The 12,766-nt window shown below is 36.8% G+C and overlaps 1 protein-coding gene across 1 annotated transcript in view; it reads right to left on the minus strand.

Moving 5' to 3' along the window:
* ccdc120a (coiled-coil domain containing 120a) overlaps positions 1-10,102 on the minus strand; it is a 53,282-nt gene extending 43,180 nt beyond the window's left edge. The window contains exon 1 of the mRNA XM_084087385.1: positions 9,918-10,102. The gene's annotated coding sequence lies outside the window, so the exon portion shown is untranslated. The remainder of the gene's footprint in view (positions 1-9,917) is intronic.
* Positions 10,103-12,766: the final 2,664 nt, after the last annotated feature.

Raw genomic sequence — 12,766 nt, forward strand, 5'->3', positions numbered from 1 at the left:
TATGTAACTGAATGATATAAGATCTTAGATATACTAATCACAATGAGAAGTATTGCCAGGTCATCTGTGATGCTTCATTCTGTATGTTGTTTGGATGTCCTTGGAGAGTGTCCAAAACACAAGGCAGGACAGATTTTGATAATGGGGTGTAAAGCTTTTCACACTGTGATGGATACATGGAATATTACGCCTGCCAAGAATGGACAGATTATAGTATATGAGCAACCTCCTGAAATGCAGGCATGATAAACTACAGCCAAAGACAGAATGATGTGCTGCAGTGCTGTAAAAGCTCAAGGTATATGCCACAGCACAGAAAATGGAGGGGAAAACAAGCCTCCTCTTACACTAAGCATTGTAGTCTACAGCAGATACCTGAAAAAGGGAGTAAAAAATGACTGCAATATGTCACAGTTTTGAATACATTTTTTAACAATATTACGATATCATGACCCACATATTAATATAATATTGTATCATCAGGCTGCTGCTGCTGATTCCCACACCTAAAATTTGTGGTATGGACTATAATATGCAACTGGATATGGAATTATGCTAAATCCTATTTATTGTTTTGATGCACCTGAGAGAAACTAAAAATGTTCAGAAAGTGCCCAATATCAAGTGAAATGTGTTTGTGTGTGTGCAACTGGGGTTTGATGTGCAAGTGTGCCGTTTGTGGCAAGGAGAAGCATTACAACAACTTCACTGCAGCGCTTCATAAAGGTGTGAACAATCCTAAAATCAGAACATGCTCAGAAGGGCGTTTAAAAATAGATCGCCACCTGTCTTCACTCTGAGACTAATTCACAGCAGCAACGAGTCTCCACAGTCTATACTACATGTGCCAAGAGAAATTAATTGCTTATAATTAATCTTTTACAGAAACATGCTACAGCTAGAGAAAAGAATTCAATTAATTGCTCATAATAATTAAATGTAAGTATATGATTGTTATGCTGGAAAATTAGAGCAAATCACTACAGAAATTCACAACAACAGACAAATGTATAACATAAAAACATAATAACCAAAAAAAAAAAAAAAAACATAGCATACATACATATAATAACATAAAATATCATGAAAATATAATATAAATGTATTATATATAATTATAATACAGTATGTGTGTGTGTGTGTGTGTGTGTGGCCTGGTAAACCCTACATTATGGGGACAAAATGTCCCCACAAGGATGGCAATATCCGAAATCCTTGTTCCCATGAGGAAAACGGCTTCTAAATCAAAAAAGTGATGTTTTTTTGAAAATGTGAAATTGTAGAAAGTTTTCTGTGATGGCTAGGTTTAGGGGTAGGGTTAGTGTAAGGGAATAGAATATACAGTTTGTACAGTATAAAAATCATTATGTCTATGGAAAGTCCCCATAAAACCACTACTTAGTGTGTGTGTGTGTGTGTGTGTGTGTGTGTGTGTGTGTGTGTGTGTGTGTGTGTGTGTGTCAAAAACAATGAAAACAGTAACTTTGAATCTGAACCAGTCTGACTGGGCCAATAGAAAAAAATTGAGCAATGATATATTGAAGGGCACAGGTAAAGGCTTTAAGTTCACTTAAATTAGAGTTTTTTAAGCTTTCAATCATACTATAATGCTGAATGCCTATAATGAATGCCTAAAATTGAGGGGGAAAAATACATTTTTCATAGAGACATCAGTATTGGTATCGGTGATGCCTTCTTTCATAAAAAGATGCCATTAAACAAATATTCAAAATATAAGCTACTTTATGTTGTTTCTACATTCATTTGGAGAATAAATGTGAAATTATTACAATATAAAAATAGATTTTAAACAATTATATTATTTTTTATTAATTGTGGTTAATCGCAATTAATTACAGAAAAAATTAGCGATTAACTAGTTAATTTTTTTATTGACTGACAGCACATATACATATATATATATATATATATATATATATATATCCTGAATATATGCAAATTTAATTCTATATTATTATAATGACTGCAACATATATAGTATTCAGGATTGAAAAGCTCATGTTTGCAAAAACGTTTGAGGTCACGCTTAGGTCACACTGCAGAATATAACACATTATAACACACAGAATATAACACATAAACACATTCTGCAAACGGAGGAAGCAAGGACAGGGTCGTCCAAGTCAGAGCACGTGATGAAGACATAACAGCATCTCTTTATATCTGGAGGCCCAGGGATACTTTGTTTTACACTTTCCATTTTCTGAGTGCTTTATAACCGTGCTCATTCCTTCTCTAACAGGCAGCCCGTCCTTGACACCACTGCAACGCTTTTGTGAGGTTTTCTTGCCCCGCTACAGTCACACCCCCGTCCTGCTCCTGCTCGTTCACTGGCTGGCTGTGGAGGCTCCAGCCAACGGCAAGTTAGGAAACATCTTTAAAATGTGCATGCTGGAGTAGGTTTTAATGCCTTATAGCCAGTCTCTTGCTCTCTCCGTCTGCCTCTCTAGGTGTTTGCTTTATAACATGACCTACATTTTTCTGCTCGAGTGAAGCTCAGAGATCCGTCACAGTTCGACATCACAGCGCCGCGACTCTCAGCGAGCTAAACTGCACAATGAGCAGGAACAACACATTGAGCTGAGAGTGATCGGGAGTGCAACCGCTGCATGGCAACAACGCGAAAAATCCCCTACTAAAAATAGTGGCATATCGCAGGCTGGCAGCTCTGACTGCGCAGCCAATAACCTTTCACCCCTGGGGTGCTGGCACAGGGAGGGCGGATCTGGGCCGCCACCGTCATGTTTGGGTGACTGACTCTCATCCAGATGTCTGCACTGAACCGATGGGGTCAAATTCATGTTCGGCATAGCAACTGGGGCCTTCGGACTTGCCATAACGCGCGAAAATGCCAACCTTGCAAAGTGAATTTACTCAGGGAACGTGCTCGAATAGTAAAGCAACGTTTGAAGATGTCCTTTCACAAAAAGTTCACCCCCTTTCAGAGTACGGACAGGTCACTTTAAATTCGCCTGAGCGGTCGTAGCCATTGGCCACACTGCCTTCCAAACTGTCTCCTCGATTTGCCTCACTCGGCTGATTTCTTTGAACACTGCCCTTCTTTCTATCCCATGAGGCTTTCAGGAGAGCTGCAGGAGTCAGTTTGTGTCCAACACGCCCATCAGTCAGAGGATTACTCTGGAGGGACTCTTGTTGTCCTTTAAGTGGAAAATAGATGAATTTAAAAGAAACATAAACCATTTTGACCAGCACATTACATGCATGCTACTGTACATTACTCGTTACTCAATGAAACATGAACTGAGTGATGTTTGAATGTTTAAATACTTTCTCCTATGCCTGTGTAGTGTGCAGTCTGTACTATATACAGCGTGTGTGTGTGTGTGTGTGTGTGTATGTATATGCAGAGATAGGTCTTTATTTATCCATCCATCCATCCTTATAGTTACTTACACGTAAATTACCCAAACATTCAGGACTGAAATGATCATGTGTGCATTCAGGGTGTAGAATCACAGTTTGACAACAATAACAAACCATTTAAAAAATGTAAAATATATTTTTTTTAAATGAGTATATACACATTTCCGTGCCGAATACTCAGGTAAAAATTATTTTTATTTTTTTATAATTATATATTGTTATAATGGCTGTGCATCAGGTGTTCCACAATCATCAGTAGAGAAGTTCAGCAAGCTTTAGCTAATGTTGGGGTGAAAAATCACAGCTTCAAACCTCCAGTAACCCATACAGACGGAGTTAAGTGCAGGTTTTGAAGCACAGCGCTGTCCTTCAGGAGTTAATGCTCTAGAGGACGTGGGAAAAGCCTTTGAAAGCCACTAATCTTCTAAACTCTATACCACACACATCCATCAGCTGATCCCCTAAAACAGCATTTAGACAACAGAGCCTGCACCGAGCTTTTGTCTCTAGTATTTCACACCAGATTATTGCCTATGGAAAAGATGCTTCTCAGTTCTTACGTTATTAAAAGTAAACCTGCAGCAAAATATTCATTGAAACATCATTCTTTTACTAATCTGATTTCTGACTTGTGATGCAGCCTGAATCATAATCACGCCGTGTTCGTCATTTTCCTGTAAAGCTGCTTTGAATAAATCTGTATTGTACAAAGCGCTATATAAATAAAGGTGACTTGACATGTCACATTAGTTTCATTATCATGGACTTTTAGTTTGTTTTCATGTTCATCATGTGTTCCTTTGTTCAGTTTTCCCGCTCCTCATTATTAGTTCATATATGTGTCAGCTGTGTTCTATTAATCATCCTCATTTGTGTTTGCTCTATAAGTTGGTCCCTCACATTCATTTTCTGTCTGATCACCGTTACCCTGTGTGTGTGTGTGTGTGTGTGTGTGTGTGTGTGTGTGTGTGTGTGTGTGTGTGTGTGTGTGTGTGTGTGTGTGTGTGTGTGTGTGTGTGTGTGTGTGTGTGTGTGTGTGTGTGTGTGTGTGTGTGTGTGTGTGTGTCTGTCTGTCTGTCTGTCTGTCTGTCTGTCTGTCTGTCTGTCTGTCTGTCTGTCTGTCTGTCTGTCTGTGTCTGTGTGTGTGTGTCTGTGTCTGTGTGTCTTAGTGTGTGTTAGTGTGTTACTCTGCGTGTTACTCTGCTTGTTTGGCTATTTATCATTAAACGTCGTGTTGGAACTTGATTCTTCTGTCTTCCTGAACCCACACGTGACAACATGACTTTACAACACTGAAGTTTAGAACAAAGTAAGATGCATTGATCATAACTCCCTAGTGGACAATTTCATTGCTCAAAGGTTGCTCTTTCATATCTCAGGAGACTATTCATTTGGTTTAAGTATCAACACTGTCTCAAATGTTTCCTCAAACTTCCTTAAACACAATTGTTGACCTACAGTAAAAGTACATAACTATAAAATAATTGTGGATAGCAATAGCTCAGAGATTTGGACTTGTGAAATGTTGAGGCATTACTGAGGTCTCCTAGAGTCTAGAGGAGATCAGCAATAAGACTGAATATACATGTAAGTTAGTCAAGGCAAGTGATTTTACGCTGAGTGCACACCAACCACATGAAAAATTAATCTCAAAGCATTGATATTCATGTATGTTATGACAGTCTCTAAGAGGATACCATATGTCTGTGCGAATCCGATCTTATTTAGGAGGTGTGAAGGTCATCACGCCAGTTTAAAAGATTAAGACGATCACTCAGTATCAGCAAATATGTTTTAAATCTGCTGATTGAGGTTTAGCTAGCCTATACTGTAAATATTAACTTTATCTCTTGATCTCCACAGTGTTGACATATTTAATTTGATGTGAATGAAAACAAGGCTGCTTTTTTTCAAAGACATTTTCAACGTTTTGCTGGCTTTGATCACCATCAAACATACACAAGAATAAAACCCTTAGAAGAAAAAACAGACAGTACCAGATCTGCCTCTCGCAGCCTTGCATTTATTTTAAAGGGATAGTTCATCTAAAAATTAAAATTCTGTAATCATTTACTCATCCTCATGATATTCCAAACCTGTATGAATTTCTTTCTTGAACAAACCGCTACGTAAAATATTTTTAAAGAACATTGGGGTTCAAAACTACACTGAACCATATTGACATTCACTGCATGGACAGCAACAAAACATTATATTTTCATACAAAATATACCAATATTTTTCAAACCATCAACGTGTGTGTGTGTGTGTGTGTGTGTTTAAACTTTAAAGGAAGAAGGCTTATATAAATAAATAAATAAATAAATAAACAAACAAATGGAAGACACAAACATACATACATAAAAGGTAGAAGGAATAAATAAATAAAGGTAGAATGAATGAATGAACGAACAAACAATTGGTAGAGTGATCTAACATACATACATACATACATAAAAGGTAGAGGGAATAAATAAATAAAGGTAGAATGAATGAATGTTAGAGGGAACAAACATACATACATACAAGTTACAGGAAATAAATAAATAAATAAAAGTAGAATGAATGAAGGAATCTACCATGACCATGTTGTGAACTTTATCACAAAGATTTGTGAGTTTTCATCATTTTCTTTGTTTAAAACAACATCTTCCACCACCATCACGTGAACAACTGGATTTCATCCATCTCTAACCGATAATTTACTTTCTATACAAGGTTTCCTGGATCAGCATGACCTGTTTTCATACTGTCCGATTCCTATAGAGCTGGTTCAGATTACTCTCTCTCTCTCTCTCTCTCTTGCACACAGGAGACTAAAGGTGTATTTATTGTTCTTCAGAAAGTATGGCAAATATTTGTGTAATTCTCTTCATAACCTTTGTGGGGTTTAGGTGTTCTTTTCTTTTTGGATCGCTCATAAGCCTTCATATTTCAATAACAGCGCAGCGGCACAGCGTGAGTCTCGGCAGAATGAATTCCAGCGCTCCTTCTGTGCCGACACCGTCCAACCCTCCAGGGCACAAGCATCCTTCTGACATGAGAGTGATTACAAACTCATTAAACTGAGCCGAGAGCGAGAGACGCAGCCCGAGTGTTGACCGAGGTCTGTCACTGACACCCTGGCACTGACACTGATGCTGACGCCTTTATCTCCAACAACCCTCTTGAGCGGGCAAACGTTACGCTTCCCTCGAGGCTCCACTATGGCTGTGGGGTAAAGTACTTTTGCGCGCCCTTGTAGTTAGTGCTAAGCTACGCACCTTCGCTTTAAGAATCTCTTTATTATGCACGAAGCAACCCACATTCTTTCCTATAGCACATCCTGGCTGGGAAAGGGATGAGACGGGGATAGAGGCAACTTTGATTTAGACTGAGTTGAAAATATTCACTGCCTCCAGTGGTGCTCTGCTCTGAATGTCTAATTAGACAATGTGAGGTTAAAGACTGCTCCAGTTATACTCCACAAACAAACTCTTTCTCTCCTCACCTCTGATCTCTACTGTTAGCTTTTCTTGATCTGTCTATATCCCCTTTGTTCTGTTTCTTTAAGGAAAACATCAATATTCCTGTTGCTCTATAGGGTTAGTTCAGCCAAAAATGCCATTGTTTACTCACCTTCATGTCGTTCCAAACCCGTAAGACTTTCGTTCATCTTCGAAACACAAATGAAGATATTTTTAATGAAATCTGAGAGATTTCTGTCCCTCTATTGACAGCTACACAACTACCACTTTGACACTTCAAAAAGTTCATAAAGAGATCGTAAAACTAATCCATATGAATTGAGTGGTTTAGTCCAAATTTTCTGAAGAGACTTGATCGTTTTACATGATGAACAGATTGAATTCAGGCTTTTATTTACATATAAACATTGATCAGCGAACATAAACAGAAGCTTAATTCGGAAGCTTAAATGTGCTGCGTAACATGCGTAACACAGGAATGAACCTCATTGGTTCTTGATGAAGCTCAAACATGCTGCGTAACACAGGATTGAACCTCATTGGTTCTCACAAGTCAAGCGAACATGCTTGAGCTTCCGTTTACCATTTCTGATGTGTGTGTTGATGAAGCCTAAAATACATTCTGTTCATCATATAAAGCGATCAAGTCTCTACAGAAAGTTTTAACTAAACTGCTCAATTCATTTGATTTAGTTTTACGATCTCTTTAAGAACTTTTTGAAGTGTCAAAGTGGTAGTTGCATAGCTGTCAATGGAGGGACAGAAAGCTCTCAGAATTTATTAAATATATCTTCATTTGTGTTCCGAAGATGAACGAAAGTCTTACAGGTTTAGAACGACATGAGGGTGAGTAAATGATGACAGAATGTTAATTTTTTTGGTGAACTAACTTTTTTCAGTATGTTGGGAATCGTACCAGAACACCCAAGCAAACGCCCAGAACACGTTAGCATTGCACCTGAGAGAATTGCACAGGTGAACATCATCTTCAGAGACTATAAGAATCTAGTCTATTCTTGTCCTCCTCCTATCCTCATCTGGCTTCTTACATCCCATATTGCCTAATATAAACGCCCCATTTTTGCAAATCTACCTGTCCTTCAAAGTTTCCAGCATCCTCTGCTCTAGATTTCCTATAGTAGCCAAACATAAACCAATCCTAACATAAAACAGAGCGGCAGCTAAAAACGCAGAGGCGCAGGTTCCTCCGGACCACTGCCAGACCTCACCCACGTGCTTGGCCCATTTAATAGGTTCGCCAACTGCACAAATCCACACACACCCTTTCATAAGGCCAGAAAGATTAGTGGTGAGCACTCCTTTTAATATAGGTTAGCAGAATTATATTCAGGGAGACCTTTTCACCCCTACAGCGGCATAACCCAGATTGCACATTCAGAGCTGCTCTTTCTCTCCCCTTCAGCGTAATCCTGTGATTACACTTATGATCTGTAAAGAGGATAATGGGCTAAGATTTTGGCTCCGTGGCTCCTCAAGCTGAGGAGTGAGTCATAACGTATTAGACGTTAAGTGGTATTATTGCTTTCACGTGACAGTGTTTTACATATCTGAGAGGGAGACTTCAAATATTTATGTTATAGCAGAGGGTTTACCGTATCATAAAAGTGTATCTATCTAGGATATCTAAATATCTAGGAGAAACTTAGGTCTAGTTTCATAATTGAACATTTCAGATGCATGGATCTAGCAAAACAACCTCCAGATATATTTTTTAACAAATATGTGCAAATACTTGCAAATGTGAAAAAAGTATGTCCACTTTCAGTTTCAGTGAGTAACTTAAAACTCACAGATGGAAAAATTACAGAAAATTATATTTCCAGGACCAAACAGTACTGCATGCAAGGCAGCCAAAGAATAGTTTAGATAAGTGTATATATATATATATATATATATATATATATATATATATATATATATATATATATATATTTACACAATTAACTATCTAACTATTAACTATGATTTTTGCCTCAATAAACTCCTAATTTTTGCACATTAATATACTGCTTATATGGGCATTAATATGTGCTTTATAAGTAGGCTATAAACCCCCAATAATCTAGTAATATGCATGCTAATAGGCAAAAAATGAATAGTGAGAATTTGTCATTTTACATTTGGATTTTCAATGTCTCCCTTTGACTACATGTACTGGAGCCTCCCCAGTTTACACATCTATATTTTTATATTTGTATTTCTCAAAAAATGTATAGTAGCTACACCTACGTCTAATATATAGCCTATATATACATATTATATATGTATATAAGATAAAGTTATTAGCAGAAGCTTAATAACCAGGCTCTGAGGAAAATCAGGACAGTGTGCCATAATAAACATTAACGCTGAAAAGTGCGTGCGGATGAAATTTGAACACGCCCAAGTCTCCGCACAAGAGCAACTGAACATTCCCACGCGTTTCAATGTCCAAACACTGCATACATCAAGTTACACTTTCACTCTAGTACACTAACATAATGAATTATATTATTATACAATGAATGATCACAACAATTAACGCGATGAGGTGACCCCATTAATGTACCTGATCCTGCGCGTGAATCTGGGGCGAGGACACTTTACATCTCCAAACAGCTGCCAACCGCACTGAGATCTTTGATAAGATCTTATACAGCATTAGGCTATACAAGAATGCATACAAATAAATATTTGTATATATTAAAAAATATAGTTAAAAACAGAAGAAATGTCAATACGCATCAATGTGTGTATAGCCTACACAGAATGATAATGTTTAGTCGTTCACAAATTCAGACCCCCAAAATAACGCACGCAAAGAAATAAAGCTTTACATTTGTGCACACAGCACGTGCGTAAATAACAGCGCATAATAGACCGCAGTAAGTAAATAACAGTCGCGGAATTCATTCTCGGATGTGTTTGTTTTGCACTGCAGACCATGTGCAGCATGCAAACACAGCATCTCCTCAACGAAACATCGGATCAATGCTGCTGTTCGGTCGAACCCCCCACAATCACAACATCTGGACCGTTTAATACCTGAGAGGATGCTGGAGTCTCTCCCATCCACGTGCGTCCTTCTGCATCATCTCACGCGCATCTCCCGAGCATCTTTACTCCTTCATTGATTGATTTCCAAATCATCATCATCCTCGCCTGTTCTTCAACACACACCCCTGTGTTTACACAGCAGCCTCCTCTATACGTCCCCCATCTGAAAGGGCTGTAGTTATTTTATCCTGCCTTGATCTACACACAGCGACCAAACCAATCACAATTCAGCCACATTTCTGCTTTAACCCGTTCAGTGCCACAGTACTGGAAACACTAACACATCTATCAATATGTAATATTTATTAAAAAAAAACATTTTATTCTATATTTATATAAATGTAAAATATGTCAATAAAATAAAGAACATTACAATACAAGTAAGCGTATTTATATAGGTATGTATATGTAAATATATATATATATATATATATATATATATATATATATATATATATATATATATATATATATTCACAAACATATTTACAGTAGGCTAATGTTGTGATCCATATATATATATATATATATATATATATATAACCTATATATAATGTTCTGACCAGTAATGTGCTTGATCCAGTACTAATACCCCAGTACCGTTTTCTGGCATTTCGAGGGTTAAACCGCAGCTGTAATCCGTAAAGCCTGGTTGGAGATTATGAATCGGGTAAATCAGTTTCCCATTCAATTCCCCTGTATGAGTTTGATTTGTTAATGCTTTCCATCCTCAATATAGGCCTGAAATCATGCACACAAAATCAAAAGCTATTGATGAGTCTTAATAACACAAACTGATCATGTAGCTAAAAGAATATCAAAATATTATAACGGTAGGTCTACAATGAAAAGATCAAATGAAAATGGGGCCTCTTTTAATGTACAGTTTAAGGTTTGTGAATTTTGTATAGGCTTATATATTGTCTTCCTTTTATTCTTTGCAATTCCTATAGATCCACTGAACGCACAATAGAAGCTAAACTTGGCGTTGTTAAGATGGATACGAATATCAGACTGTGACTGAATGCAAAAGCCAGATATCAGACGGAAGGCCACTGGGGTCACTTTCCTGGCACTTCCGTATGGAAACAAAGCAGCTCATTCAGGATCAATCCACAACACCATGAATGAGTCTCTCTCTCTCTCTCTCTGCTCAACCCATAGGAACTGACTGCAGCAGGTGTCTCAGATTTACAGCAAATAGGTAAAGAAATATACATTTTTGTCATTCATAGTAGAGACTGTCAAGTCTTTCAAGAAAGCGGTAAAGAGTCTCTTGAAAAATATTCATTCATAAGCATCATCTGTGTGCGTTTACATGCGAGCTCTAAATGAAAGCGAAAGAGAATGAGTCCCCCTTGTGGAATAGTGTAAAAATGGCAAGAATTGAGATACTTACATCAGGGGTTTTCAAACTCAAAATATGAAGATCCTCTTGTGAGGCACCCTTTCCTAAAGTAGCCTATAAAGAGAAAAAATAGCAAAAATGATAGGCCTATTATTATAGTGTACATGTAGTTTCCAAACGATTAACGGCCATTTATTTAGTCAATATAGCCTACTAAAGACTAAACTAATTATTAAAAACTATCTGTGAATTTACTTTTAAGTTGGCAGCATGTGTTAACTCACTATTTCTTTTACTTTTGTATCACCGTTAAAAAAAAAAAAATAATAAAAAAAAAAAGTTGCTGCCTTAAATTGTTAAGTAGCCTACAATCAACTTGGATGTTTAAGTCATTTCAACTTAAATAACATCAAGCTGACATAAAAAAAAAAAAAAAGAGTTGAATCTTGTATAACTTATATAAACAAGTAGAAAATTGCTTAACTTCTTTTGATGAGTTAAAGCAATGTAAAAACATGTGTTGTCATAACTTATTGATCATATAATACCTGAAGACATTTTTAAATCATTTTAACCCTCTGGTGCTGTTCGTTCATTTTTGACAAATAATTATTTTATTTTTACTTCATCGGAATGGTACAAAACTAGGTAAAGGTTTTGGCACACGCTATGCGTACACACACACAGACACACACACACACACACACACACACAAACATGGACATGATTAGAAAAGCTCAAATGGAATACTGAAAATATAGTCACACTTTAAATGGCCGCATTGAAAACGAATGGGAAGCGAATTTCATCTAGTGGAAGCGTTTGGTACTGCGCCAAATCAAAATCTTACTGAAAGCTCTTATTTAGATATAAACCTTAATTTTGGAACACAACTTGTTTAGATTTATGCCTTGATTTTCTCACAGTTTTAGATTAAAACATGTTTTGGAAAATATATATTTCATAAAAACTTAAACCTTTAAAAACCTTTTCCACTTCAGCAATAATCTGCCAAGTGTCTTTAAAAAGAGACCAAACTTAAGTCTTGCTCCAAAGCATTTAAGATTTACAAGTTCAAGTTGGAAATTTCATTTTCAAGTCAATGCTCAAAAAAGTGATTAATAAATGGATCCTAACTATTTTTATAAATATAATTTAATTTAAATTATATTAGTACCATAAAAGGCAAAATATTAAATGAAAAAAAAAAAAAACATCTAACAAAATATAGTACATTCATATCATTTAAATAAAAAAAATGATAATAATCGGACTGCCACGCAAACAGCACTATAGGGTTAAATGTATTTGCATATCGCAAAATCCCCTCCCGTGGCCTCACAGGATAGTAAAGTGTCCATCGTATCCAAGTAGGTCATCCGGGTACTTTTCACCTACTGTTTCTCAAATAGCATTCGGACATACTCTGTCGGTGTACTGATTTTCGCATATTATATAGTTGGGAAGTATTTGATTGTCGTACAACTCC

This window comes from Abramis brama (genome assembly GCF_963993115.1).
Source record: "Abramis brama genome assembly, chromosome: 16".
Lineage (NCBI taxonomy): Eukaryota > Metazoa > Chordata > Actinopteri > Cypriniformes > Leuciscidae > Abramis > Abramis brama.